The 12,565-nt window shown below is 42.5% G+C and overlaps 1 pseudogene; it reads right to left on the bottom strand.

Moving 5' to 3' along the window:
* Positions 1–11,479: 11,479 nt before the first annotated feature.
* On the bottom strand, positions 11,480–12,090 carry LOC142434300 (galectin-1 pseudogene; annotated as a pseudogene).
* Between the last annotated feature and the right edge of the window lie 475 nt (positions 12,091–12,565).

Raw genomic sequence — 12,565 nt, 5'->3', positions numbered from 1 at the left:
CTAGCAACTCAGAGCATGCTACTGGAGGGGAAATCTGTGCACAGAGAAGCAAACAGATTTGTCAAGTCCACACAGCTAGTACGGGTCTCTACTACACAGCATACTTTTGTTTCCCACCCTCAAGCCCGCATGATGGGAACTATTACTCTCCTTTCACAATAGAGGAATCTGAGGCCCCGGGAGGTCAAGTGATTTGCCCAAGGTCACACAGAGCCTTCTGGGGCTGTGCACTGAAATGGGGAGCCGAAGGTCACATTGGAACAGAGCCCTGGACTCTGGCCCCTGAGATCCGAATTCTAATAGATGTCTGTGTCCTCTGACCATCTGAAAACCCCACCCCAGGGCAGAGGCTCAGTGTGTGCCTCAGAACCTCAACTAGGGCCCAGCACTGAGCAGGTAAAGCTGCGGAGTGGTGGTGGAATGGAGGATTGCAATCGCAACCCTTTCCACGACAGACAAGGTGCCGAGATGCTGGGTTTGGATGTTTGGATTGCTTTATGTGTATATTCGCTCTTTTAGAATGAACACAAATGTGCAACGGGAGGGGGGGTGATCATAATAATGGTGTTGGTGATTAAGGAATTCATGTACCTTCGCTCAAGCCAGACCTGAGTCATTTCTGGCAAATGTGATGAGAAAACAACAATAGAAATATAGTCAGCTGAAAAATCTCATTTCCTCTAGCTGCTCTTTTGGGGCCACCTGGTAATGGAACAGAAAAGACCGCTGAGTGCATTTTCTCTACTCTCCAGTGCTGCTCCGCCTTGAGCCAGCCTCAGAATCACCCAGAGCATTGGACCCCACCCCACAGTTTTCCAATTCAGTAAATCTGGAGTGGGTCCAAGACAATGTCTTTCTAGTAAGTTCCCAAGTGATGCTGATGCTGCTGGCTATGGAACACACTTTGAGAAACAGCTGGCCTACCTACACTTGAAACATGTCCAGGAAAGAGGTCAAAGCTAGGCACTCTTGAAAAAGAAGGTATCCGGCTCTTGCGACTCTCTGTGGCAACAAGAAGCAGGTTGAGGCATGAACCCACCTGGGTTGGATAGCTGCATTGTATTTAGAGGCTCAGTGTATATCCTTCGGGACTATATAAGCCTGTCTCTCTCCTGCAGCATGCCTCATTGGCTGTGTCAGCTCGGCAGGGGTCTTCTTTGAGATGCACTGTATCCGTCTGTGTTGTTGTTAGCTGCCACCTAGTCGACTCCAACTCATGTCAACCCTAAGAATAATAGAACTAAGCGTTGCCTGGTCCGACATCCCCCTCTTCATCACTGGCACGTAGAAGTTCGTCTTTGCAGCCGCGGCATCAAGTCTTCTTCTCACTGAGGGGCCCCTCCCTCAACAGCACTATGAATACGTCACGAAGCATGATGTCAGCTTCTAGTGGCCGACCCCTCCTGATGGCATGCTCAAAACCAGAAAACTAGACCATGCCCTATTATGAGACATAAGGTTTTCATTGAATAACTTTTGGAAATAGATTGCCAGGTTGTTCTTTTATGTTATAATTTATTTATTTTTGGTGTTGAAAATATACATGGCCAAAAACATCTACCAGAATACCCATGAATGTCCAGATTTGACTGATGATATCTGTAGATGTGCATCCAACTTTGGTGCAAATATACCCGGGAATGTGGTGGAACATGCAGGCAGAAGAGTTATGAACACTTCTTAGAGATAACCAGACACCTTGACAAAATAAGGCACAGTCTGGGAGACATCCAGGTCAGTCGGCATGAGCTCGTTTACAAAGACAATCTTCCGCATCCTGCATCCTGAGTAGCAATGAGGGTTTTGAATGCTCGTGAGCAGCCCTCTAAGATGCGACTATTGCACTCTCTCTCCACCCAGAGGACAGAAGAGTGATGGAAACGGAAAGACTTATGGAAACACTTCCCCAGTGGACTAATGGACCACATCAACATCAGCTTCCATGACCTCGAGACCAGAAGAACAAAATGGTACCCGGCTACCACTACCAACTGCTCTGGAAAAGATCACATTGGAAGGTCTTGTGTAAAATGGGAGAAAAATACAAAGCAAACCCCCAAATCATAAGTGAAACCAGACTACCTGATCACATAGAGACTTGAGGAACCCTCAAAATTATTGCCCTTTGTCACCATTCAAATCTAGAACTGAACTCAACCTCGTGTTAGAATCATCCATCATTTAAGATCAAAAGGGCAGCATTTACCACAGGACAGCATCCCAAGGGGTAGGAAAGAAGAAGGGATGGAAAGAAGCCACACAGGGAGGAAGTGGGGTAAAGGATTGAGGGGATTCCAAGGGATGAGTTGAAACCAAATGGTTTTGGATTGTTGAATTTAAAACCAGAGATATGTGCCATAGGCCTTCACTTAATTCACAAAAGAAGACTAATGCCATGTAGTTCAGTTAAAATTTAACACACTATCCTCATTCTCCCTTTGGGTCCATATAAAATTCTTTCTTTTTAAAATCATTTTATTAGGGGCTCATACAACCCCTATCACAATTCACACGTACATCAATTGTGTGAAGCACATTTGTACATTCATTGCCCTCATCATTCTCAAAACATTTGCTCTCCACCTGACCCCTGGCATCAGCTCATCATTTTCCCCTCCCTCCCCGCCCCCTCCCTCATGAACCCTTGATAATTTATAAATTATTATTTTGTCATATCTTGCCCAGTCTGACATCTCCCCTCACCCACTCTTCCATTGTCCATCCCCCAGGGAGGAGGTCACATGTAGATCCTTGTAATCGGTTCCCCTTTCCAACCCACCCTCCCTCCAACTTCCCACTATCACCACACACACCACTGGTCCTGAAGGGGTCAGCACCCTGGATTCCCTGTGTTTCCAGTTCCTATCTGTACCAGTGTACATGCTCTGGTCTAGCCAGATTTGTAAGGTAGAATTGGGATAAGGATAGTGGAGGGGGGGGGGGAACTAGAGGAAACTTGTATGTTTCATCGTTGATACATGGCACCCTTACTGCCTCGTCTCCTCCCCAAGACCCTTCTGTAAGGGGATGTCCAGTGGCCCACAAATGGGTTTTGGGTCTCCACCCCGCACTCCCCGCCCCCTCATGCACAATGATATGATTTTTTTTGTTCTTATGGTGCCTGATACCTGATCCCTTTGACACCTCGTGATCGCACAGGCTGGTGTGCTTCTTCCATGTGGGCTTTGTTGCTTCTGAGCTAGATGACCACTTGTTTACCTTCAAGCCTTTAAGACTCCAGATGCTATATCTTTTGATAGCCGGGCACCATCACCTTTCTTCACCACATTTGCTTATGCACCCATTTGTCTTCAGTGATCATATCAAGGAGGTGAATACACAATGATATGATTTTTTGTTCTTTGATGCCTGATAACTGATCCCTTTGGCACCTCGTGATCATGCAGGCTGGTGTGCTTCTTTCATGTGGGCTTTGTTGCTTCTGAGTTAGATGGCTGCTTGTTTACCTTCAAGCCTTTAAGACTCCAGACGCTATATCTTTTAATAGCCAGGCACCATCAGCTTTCTTCATCACATTTGCTTATTCACCCGCTTTGCCTACAGTGATCGTGTTGGGAAGGTAAGCATCATAGAATGACAGTTTAATAGAACAAAGTATTCTTTCTTTTTTTTAAATCATTTTATTGGGGCTCATACAACTCATCACAATCCATACATACATCAATTGTGTAAAGCACACTTAAACATTTGTTGCCCTCATCATTCTCAAAATTCGCCTTCCGCTTGGGTTCCTGGAACCAGCTCCTCATTTTTCTTTTTTCCCTCCCCCTTCCCCCTCCCTCATGAACCCTTAATAGTTTATAAATTATTATTATTTTATCTTATACAAAGTATTCTTGCATTGAGGGAATACTTAAGTGGAAGCCCTCCACCCCTTCATCTGCTCCTATGTGGTCTGATCAGACATGTCCCTCTCCTGGAGCTGCAGTTTCAGTACTGTCCTCTGAAATAAATTTTTCTGGGGGGAGGGGCAGGTGTCCACATACTTGGGATTGGGGCTGGCCCATCAGACCTCTCCACTGGTTCCCTACTCCACGCCAGCATGTGGCATTCACATCTTGGAGCACTGGGTTGACATTTGGTCCCTCTTTCCCTCAGTGGATTCATGTTGTCCTTGTCCTTTTGTGCTTGGCTTACTTAGCTTAGTATGATTTCCTCCAGTTGTTCCCATGTAGCGATGTGCTTCATACGTTCATCACTGCTTTTTAGTGATGCATAGTTCTCCTTTGTATTTATGTACCACAGCCTTTTAATCCACTTGTCAGTTGATGGAAATTTGGGTTGTTTCCAACTCCTTGCAATTGTGAACTATGCGGCAATGAACGTTGGAGCACAGATGTCTGGCCTTGGGTTATTTCTTGCCTCTTCTGGGTATATGCCCAGTAGGGGGATTGCTGGGTCGTATGGTAACTCAATTTCCATCTGTTTTAGATATCGCCAGATTGATTTCCATAGTGGCTGTACATACTTACAGGTCCACCAGCAATGGATGAGAGTTCTTGTCTCCCCACAGTCCCTCTAACATTTGTTGCTTTCTGAGTTTTTGAATTGGGCTATCTTTGAGGGTGTTAGATAGAACATCGTTGTTGTTTTAATTTGCATTTCTCTTATGGCTAAAGATCGGGAACATTTTCTCATATATTGATTGGCCATTCATATTTCTGCCAGTGTGAAAGTTCTGGTCAGGTTCTTTGCCCACCTCCTCAGAGGGAAATTAGTTTTTTTTCTTTTTGGAAGCTAGCAGAGTATTATAGATTTTAGTACTAAGGCTTTTGTCTGATGTGTCATTGCTAAAGATGTTTTCCCAGTCCGTGGACTCCCTTATTACTCTATTGGTGAGTTCTTTTGATGTACACAAGTGTTTTATCTTCAGTATATCCCATTTGTCAATTTGTGCCTCCTCTGTGTGTCCTTCCCTATTTCTCATAGCCTATGTATTCCCTGTGCCAAAGTTCTCAAGTTGGTCCCAATTCCCTCATTGATGGCCCTAATAGTTTGGGGTTTAACTTCAAGGTCTGTGATCCACCGTGAGTTTATTATTGTGCATGGAGTGAGATAAGGGGCTTGCTTCATTTTTCTGCAGATAGGTATCCATTTTTCCCAGCACCGATTGTTAAAGAGGGCATCGGCTTCCAATTTGCTATTTTGTGGGTCCTTATCAAAGATCAATTGTCTGTATGCTGATGATTTTATTTCTGGGTTTTCAGTTCTTTTCCATTGGTCTGAGTATCTGTCATTATACCAATACAATGTGGTTTTGACCACTGTGGCTTTATAATATGTGCTAAAGTCAGGTAAAGCAAGCCCTCCCACTCTGTCCTTCTTCTTGAGGAGTTCTCTGCTAATTCTGGGCTTCTTCCCTTTCTATATGAAGTTGGTAATCAGTTTTTCCATTTCTTTGAAGAAAGACAAGGGTAATTTTGTATCAGGATTGCATTAAATTTATATAGTGCTTTGGACAGAATTGACATCTTTACTATATTGAATCTTCCAGTTCATGAGCATGGGATAGTCTTCCATTTGTTGAGATCACTCTTGGTTTCTTGTAATAGTTTCTGTAGTTTTCCTCATATAAATATTTTGTTCTTTTAGTCAGGTACACCCCTAGATATTTCAACTTGTGCTTGGTTATTGTGAAGGGTACCATCTTTTTTATCTCTTCTGTGGTCTTATCAGCAATTTGTACAGCAATCTGATAGACTTCTGTTTGTTGAACTTATATCCTGCCACTCTGCCATATTCCTCTATTGCTTCCCTTGTGGAGTTTTTGGTATTTTCCATATATAAAATCATATCATCTGTGAATAACGATAGTCCTTCGATGCATTTTCTTTGTCTTATGCTGTTAGCTATAACCTCCAATATGATGTTAAATAAGAGTGGGGACAAGGGGCATCCTTGTCTGGTCCCCTTTTTCAGTGGGATTGTGTTAGTCTTTTCTCCATTGACTACTACATTGGCTGTTGGTTTTTCATATGTAGCTTGTATTATCTTGAGGAATTTTCCTTCCATTCCTATCTTCTTCAGTGTCTTAAACAGGAATTGGTGTTGGATGTTGTCGAATGCTTTTCCCACATCTATTGATATTATCATGTGGTTCTTATAGTTTTTCATATCAATGTAGCAAATGATACTACTGGTCTTTTGTATGTTGAACTATCCCTGCATCCCTGGTATGAATCTCACTTGGTCATGGTGAATTATTTGTTTTATATACCTTTGTATTCTATTGGCCAATATTTTGTTAAGAATTTTTGCATCGATGTTCATTAGGGATATTGGTCTGTAGTTCTCAGTTCTTGTGGGATCCTTTCCCGGTTTTTGTATCAGAGTTATTCTAGCTTCATATGAGGAGTTTGGGAGTTTGCCGTCTTCTTCTATGTTCTGGAAGAGTTTTGTAGGATTGGTGTAAGTTCTTCCCTGAATGCTTGGTAGAATTCTCCAGTGAAGCCATCTGGTCCAAGGTTGTCTTTTTTTGTTGGTAATCCTTTGATAACCTTGTCTATTTCTTCTATTGCTATGGGTCTGTTGAGATTCTTAACATCCTTTGGGGACAGTCTAGGGAGGGATTGTTTTTCCAAGAATTTGTCCATGTCTTCCAAGTTATTGAATTCATTGGAGTACAATCCTTCGTAGAACCGTGTAATTATCATTTTTATTTCATTAGGGTCTGTTGTAATGTCCTCTTTTTCAACCCTCATTCTTGCTATTAAAATTTGTTCCCTTCTGTCTTTGGTTAGGTTTGCCAGTGGTCTGTCGATTCTGTTTATCCTTTCAAAGAACCAACTTTTAGCAGGATTATTTTTTCCCATAGTTTTCTTATTTTACCTCTCCTGAATCTCAGCCCTGATTTTTATTATTTCTTTTCTTTTGCTTTTAGTAGGATTGTCCTGCTGACTCTGCTCTAGTTGTAAATTTTGTTCCATCATATCAATCATGAGTCTCTCTTCCTTTTTCAAGTGTGCATCTATTGCTATAAAACTTCCTCTGATAACTGCCTTTGCTGTGCCCCAAAAGTTTGATAATTGTGTTCTCATTCTCGTTGGCTTCTAGAAATTTCCTAATTTCATCTCTGATCTGTGCCAGTACACACTCCTTTTGCAATAGAGTTATTCATCTTCCAATTGTTTGTCCTTGTTTTCTTTGTCTTCCTTTTGTTGATACCCAGCCTTATGGTATAGTCGTCAGAGAGGTCTGGATGATATTAATGTGCTTACATTTATGTAGATTTGCATTATGCCCCAGCACGTGGTCTATCTTTGAATATGTGCCATGCGGGCTTGAAAAGAATGTGAATTAATTTGTGTTTGGATGAAAAGCAATATAAACAACTATCAGGTCAAATTGTCTAATTGTAGTGTTTAGATCTCTAGTCTCCTTGTGGATGTTCTTTCCCTGAGATCTGTCTTTTTCAGAAAGCGGTGTATTGAAGTCACCCACTATAATTGTTGATTTCTTTTTTCATCTTTTGGAGCGTTTGGTTGATGTATTCTGCAGGTGTCTCATTCAGGGAATATATGTTTACAATGCTTAGTGGTGCTTTGTCTACCATTCCCTTGAGCCTTATATAGTGTCCCCTCCTTATCTCTTTTTATGGTTTGCATTTTGAGGTCAATTTTATCCAAGATTAGGATTGCAACCCCTGCTTTTTCTGAACTGCTGTTTGCTTGGTATGCTTTTCTCCAGCCTTTGATTTTCCGCCTATTTTTTTTTTTACATCACTAAGATGGCCTTTATTGGATGCCATTTCCACCTATTTTTGTCTGTGGCCTTGAGCTATGTCTCCTGTAGGCAGCAGATTGATGGATTGTGTTTTCTAAACCAGACTGCTAGCCTCAGTCTTTTAATGCCTGTGTTTAGGCCATTGATATTCAGGGTTATTATCTCCCTTTGTGGACTCTGTGATGTTATTTTATCCCTTTTGTATTGGGTGTTTTCCTACCTTCCTTTCTTATTAGTGTGTTGTGTGTGTGAGTGTGTGTGTATGTGTCATTCTTGACTTCTTTCCATCCTTAAGCCAATGCTATCTTGGGGTCTGTTTTCTCTTTGTCGCCCTCTGAGTGAGGTTGTTCTATGTGGCGGTCTCTTATTTATGCTTGGTGAATGTTGTTCTTCTGCCCATACTGGATCGGCAAGAATCTTTTGTAGAGCTCAGCTTCTTCAAACGTATTCTTTGAGTTTTTCCTTGTATGGGAAGACTCTTCCTTCTCCTTCTATCTTGATTGATAATTTGGCTAGGTAGAGGATTCTTGGGTTTGCATTGTTTTCCTTCAATTTTTGGAATATATTACTCCACTCTCTCCTCTTCTTCATAGTTTCTGATGATAAGTCTGAGCATATTCTTATTTGGAAACTTTTATATGTGATTGCTTATTTCTCCCTAGCTGCTCTCATGATTTTCTCCTTTTCCTCAAAGTTGGATAGTTTAATTATTATGTGCCTTGGTGACTTTTATTTGTATTTAGTCTAGCTGGTGTTCTTTCAGCCTCCTGAATGGTTGCCTGGTTTTCATTCATTAAGCTGGGGAAGCTTTCCTCCAAGAATTCTCTTACTATTGTTGCAGATGACTTCTTTGTTGTGTCTTCCTCCAGTAATCCAATGATTCTAATGTTGTACCTCTCATAGCCGCAGACATAGCTCTTAGGTTTTCTTCAGCTTCTCTGATGATCTTATTAGATTTTTGTTCGCATTTATTAAAGTCTGTTTGGCTGTCCTCCAAATCACTAATGCGGTTCTCTGCTTCCTCCAGTCTATTCTTGAGGTCCATGTGTCTGCTACTGGTTTTTGTTATCTCCTCCCTAAGCTCTTGTATTTCCCTTTGGTGTATGGACTTTATCTCCTCTATCATTTCATCATTTTTCTGTATTGTTTCTCTCATATCCTATATAACTCCAAGCAGCATTCTGAAGATTTCTTTCTGTGGCAGCTCAAAGTTTGCTTCTATGCATGTCATTATGTTCAGGACATCTTCTGCCATTGCCTTTTGTTTCTCCTGTTTTTTCATTGAGGTCATCAGGGCTGATGGCTCTTTGGATTGCATTGTTTTAGAGGAGCCAGGTGCCATTTTCCAGGGAGTCGAAGAGCACTGGCTCTGTCTGGAAGACTTGTAGAAATGCTTCTTCAAACTGCCTACAGCTAATTTCACTATGGAATTAACCTACCACTTTATCCTCTTGTGGCTTCCCTCTCAGGGGAGTGCCCCAGAAGGCTGATGGGTTGCCTGCTTTGGTGTTGCAGAGGTTGGGCAGAGGTTTCTGCAGCAGTGTGGAGTGTTGACGAGTGTTGGCTGAGCTGCCTTAGGCCTTGTGAGGCACTAACGTAGGCAGGAGGAAATTCCCTCAGTCACATGGGACAACAGAGGAAAAATGGGAGTTCCCCCAGCCACACAAGCAGGAATTACCCAGTAAGAAGTTGAGCTGAGTATCCCCTGGTGGAGGTGGACACAGCTTTCCCCAGCCTCACACTAGTTGCACAGAGTGGAGCACACCTGACTGGGTGTGGGGCAGGCAAAAATGCCCTAGGCTAAGGGGAGTGGTCTAGAGGTCAGCAGTGGAGTGTGAGAGAACAGGAAAGAGACAAAGAGGAGAAAAAAAGTAAAAAGTAAGCCTGCTGAGACTGTGGGGTATAGAGAAGAGAGGGAAACAAAAGTAACAAAGTAGCTGAGCCAAGATCCCTACCCATAGAGCTGCAAGGGTTTAGTGTCTGCCCTGAGGCAGGTGGTAAACTGTGACTGCATTGAGATTAAGCCCCCACATGGGCTCCAAATGGTCCAGGCTCCAGCCAAGACAGTGGCAGGGCTAAGATCAAGCCCTAGCCGACCTCCACTGTGGTAAACCAAAAGCCCCCAACCCCTCAAAACTTTGTGGATTTGTGCCTATTTATATTTATGATGCTCCTCCTGCAATCCAGCAGTGTTGAATTTCCCTTTAAGCAACTCTCCTAACTGATTTCTGCAGAGTCCCTCTGGTATGTATTACTCAGTCTCCGTCTTCTCGAAGTCCCCCTAAAATTTTTTCTAGTGTTTATTATGTTCTGTTATCTTTTCAACTGAAGTGTTTCTGTTTTCTTTTGTTATTGTTGTTGGGTTTTTTGCTTTCGTGTGTTTTTATTTATGGCAGAGGTTATGGCAGAGGAGGTTGGGGGAAATGGGGAACTAATAGTAATGAGTACAAGAAAACAGAATGTTCTAAAATTCACTGTTCAACTCTTTTTAATATGTTTAAACTATTGAATTGGTGATATGTGAATTATGTCAATAAAACTGTTCAGACATTTTTAGTTAAAAATAAAGTTTTTTAAAGTACCAATTTAAATTTCTACATGTACAATTCAATGACGTTGATTATATTCTTCCACTTGTGAAACACTTCTCACTCTCATTCTCGGAATTGGTCTTACTCCATTAATATAAGTTCACCGACCCCAATTTCCTGGCCTTGATATTGCACTATGGTTATGCAAGACGCTAGCATTAGGGAAAGGGGTGGGGTGAGGGGTGCATAGGACCGCTTTGCACATTTTTTTTTTTGCAATTTCCTATAAATTTATAATACCTTCAAAATAAAATTTTTTAAAGAAAATGTAATAAGTAAATCATTATTATATAAGTAAGTTGTCGGCAGCCATCATATCCAAGCCCCTCCACACCCCCACCCCTTACCCTCCCACCCAATACTCACAGCAACCCCATGCAGAACTGAGCAAAAATCTGGCAAGTCCAATGCAGGTTTGCAGATCAGATCATTGTAATCCATAAGGTTTTCACTGGCAGCCACTGTGTCACTCGGTCCTGCTAAGGATTTTCCTCTTTTTCACTGCCCCACTGCCAAGCATGATGTCCTTTTCAAGGGCTGGTCTCATCTGATAACGTGTCCTGAGGATGTAAGACAGTCTCACCATCCTGGATTGTAAGAAGAATTCCACTGTACTTCTTTCAAGATATATTTGTTTGTTCTTCTGGTAGTCCATGGTACTTTCAATATTCTTTGCCAACAATGTAACTCAAATGCATCGGTCCTTCTGTAGTCTTCCTTATTCACTGTCTGACTTTCACATCCATGAGAGGCAAACTGAAAATATCATGGTTTGGGTTAGGCACACTGTAGCCTGCAAAGTACCATCCCTGCTCTTCAACACGTTAAAGAGTCATTGTTTGACTTGTGGAGCAGATTTGCCCGGTGCAATGTCATTTGATTTCCTGACGCTGCTTCCATGAGCATTGACTCCGTATCCAAGCTAAATTAAATCCTTGACAACACCCACCTTTTCTTTGTGTATCAAGATGCTGTCTGTTGGTCCTGTTTTGAAGATTTTGGTTTTCATTACTGAATGCTGGAGCCCTTAGTCTCCATCAGCAAGCACTTCATGTCATCCATGATTTCAGTAAGCAGAGTAATCAAAGATGCTGCTATCATTGTGGTGGGTAATAAGCCTCCCTCCAGTTCTGAAGCCATGTTCGTTTTCTTTCTTTTTTTTTTTTTTTGTTTTCAGGGTGATGCGAGGCAGCTGCCTTTATTGGGGGCTGTGGTCCAGGGACACAGCTGCTTCACTCAAGGGCTTCACACTTGATCTGGAAGTTGCCATCGGCCTCCAGGAAGTTGATCGTCTCCAGGTTGAGGCAGTTGGGGAACTTGAATGTGTGTCCGTCTGGCTGCTTGATGCTCAGGTCGGCTTGGTCGAAGGAGAAGCACACCTCAGCGACACTGCCCGCCTGGAAGGGGAAGTTGGTCTCCCGGTGCTCGGCGCCCCAGGCCCCGGCGTCCTTGCTGTCACACACGATGGTGTTGGTGTCACTGTGGGTGTCGAAGCGAGGGTTGAAGTGCAGGCACAGGTTGTTGTTGTCTTTGCCCAAGTTCAGCACGAAGCATTTGGCGTCGGGGGCCACCTGGCCCCGCACTCGGAGGCAGGTTCCGGGCTTGAGGTTCAGGTTGCTGGCCACCAGACCGCAGGCCATGGCTGAGTGCAAGGTGATCTGGGCAGGCGATCTACCAGCTGTCCCAAGACTCCACCGAGAGGAGAGATACCATGTTCGTTTTCAAATAGTCCTGCTTCTTAGAATGCTTGCTCAGCACACAGATGGAATATGGTGAAAGGATGCCACCCCGGCACATAGTTTTTCTGCTTTCACACCTTGCAATAGTGCCTTTTTCTGGTTAAATGACTGCCTCTTGAACCAAGTCCAAGTCATTGAGTACGAGGAAGTATTCTGAAATTCCCATTCTTTTCATTGTTATCCATAGTCTGTTAGGATCCAGACAAACATTTTTGCATAGTCAAAAAACACAAGTAGTATAGATTGTTATAAGAGCTGGAAGAGCCCCAAATAAAATGATATTTTTAAAAAACAGACAAGTAAACATCTTTCTTTCTTTTGAAGAGTTAAATTTTATTTATTAAACAATAAAACTTGTACTGTTATTATCTGTCTTGGAATTCAGTTGATTGACACATATTTTTCCCTCACCGATCATTTTTTCATCATACACCAAATTAAAAATCAGGGTGTGACATGTTCCATATTTCTGAAAATCTCTTAAATCTTTTG

The sequence above is a fragment of the Tenrec ecaudatus genome, chromosome 1 (genome assembly GCF_050624435.1).
Source record: "Tenrec ecaudatus isolate mTenEca1 chromosome 1, mTenEca1.hap1, whole genome shotgun sequence".
NCBI lineage: Eukaryota > Metazoa > Chordata > Mammalia > Afrosoricida > Tenrecidae > Tenrec > Tenrec ecaudatus.
The sequence above is the reverse complement of the archived record's forward strand: the minus strand, read 5'-3'. Positions and strand labels throughout refer to the sequence as shown.